This window comes from Mus musculus, chromosome 7 (assembly GCF_000001635.26).
Source record: "Mus musculus strain C57BL/6J chromosome 7, GRCm38.p6 C57BL/6J".
Taxonomy (NCBI): domain Eukaryota; kingdom Metazoa; phylum Chordata; class Mammalia; order Rodentia; family Muridae; genus Mus; species Mus musculus.
The window spans coordinates 86,512,274-86,514,068 of NC_000073.6; positions in this window are offsets into that span (position 1 = coordinate 86,512,274).

The following is a 1,795-nucleotide window of genomic DNA, read 5'->3' on the forward strand; positions in this document are numbered from 1 at the left end:
CTCCTGAGTGCTGCAACCAGAGAGGAATTTATCTAGCTCTCCAGAGTGCTAAGGCCAGTGAGGGTAGGGACAGCTCATTACAACCCCTGTACATCAACTTGATGGAAGGCAAGCCTCAGACCAAGGAAGTCCACAAGGTCTTAATAGTAATATGAGCTTCAGACATTGACATAGACTATGTTGCATGGCTACAGATCCCAATATAGCCTTCAGTGACAGCACGAGCTGGGATTTCACCATAGTCTCAGATGGTAGAGCAGGAATATTCACATCAGGGTAGCCTCTCTATCTTCATAGGTCCAGTTTCACTTCTCTTCATAAAGCTCAAACCATTCCACTTCTCTTTTTCTCCCAGCTCTTAAATACATACAAACACGTTGTGTTTTCTGTTGCTGGTGAGCCACACTGCTGGGAGGCCTGTGTTTGATGGTGGCAGAAGGGATTCTAATAGAATAATTTATAGTTTAGGTATACTAAATAATTATTTCGCAGTACTTTGGTCTTCACTGGGCAGTGAATTTTATTGTTTTAAGGAGACAGGTTTTGCAGTTTTCACTTTAATATTAAGAAAAAAGCTACCAAAAAAGATTCAAATTGATGTCATCTCCTTCCAAAAACCAAGTTACTTTACCAAATGACAACATTGTTCTAAATCTGCCCCTATCAATGACAGAATAGCACATTCTTCAGCTGAAGTAAATAAGAAATAAATTGGAAGACAGGAAAAGAATTCAACATCGATGAAGGTTTTATTAAAGTAAACCTGAAACATAAAGAACAATTCAAACATAGCTTTGTGTTTTTAACATATATAATAGAATCATTCCGTCTGCATGTAGAATGCATACATTAAGAAAAATATTGCCTTACTTTAATAATATTGTCAAAATCATTAAAGTCCTATTGGCAGTTATTTGGATGAGCTCTCCATTACCTGCAGAAACTGAGGAATGAAATGTACAATTCCTACCTTAGTGTAATTACCTTGGGGGTTCTGTTTTGTTATTTTCAACAAACCTAATATTATCAGTTATGAATTGTCTGAATATTCCTTTTCAGCAAAGATGCACAATTAGCACACTGCTCGGTAAACTTAAATTGATTAAGGCAACTCCTCTTTGCAATACTGTCCATGATGCAACCTCTGTGCCCTTGGTAGCACCAAAGTATTTCTTCATTCTCAGTTGCTTTTTCCTGAAGTGGCCAGGTTACAGGAAAGTGTGTGTTTGGAGTCTAAATAGAATCATGATGTCATCCATGAGGCAACCAAATAGTTTCCTATAAGAATTCCCTTTGTTAAGGGACAAAATGCTTGTGCCAGGGAACAGGAAATGAGCAGAGATTCTTCTTCACAGCATAGGAACTAAGGATGGTGTTCCAAATGACTTTATTAATTGCCACTGCTATTATCGGGGCTCTTTAAATTATGCCTACAGAAATGTAGCTTTAGATATTTCAGCCTGAACAGGTTTTTTTTTTTCTCTAAAAACCAAAAGCTTCAACTTACAAACTATAAGTTAAGCTATAAGCTCCTTTACCTCTGATAAGTCTAGCTTGTGTCAAGTTGACACACAAAACCAGCCAGTACAATTGACCCCCTTTCAACTTGACACACAAATACATCACTAATACGTCTCAACCCTTATTGTTTTACTCATCCCCACGATCTCAATAACTTTAAAATTCCCACAGTCTTTGCATATTAAAAGCTCAATCCCTTTAAAATATCCAATATCTTTTAAAATTCAAGGTCCTTTTAAAATTCAAACTCTCTTAACTGTGGGCTCCACTAAAA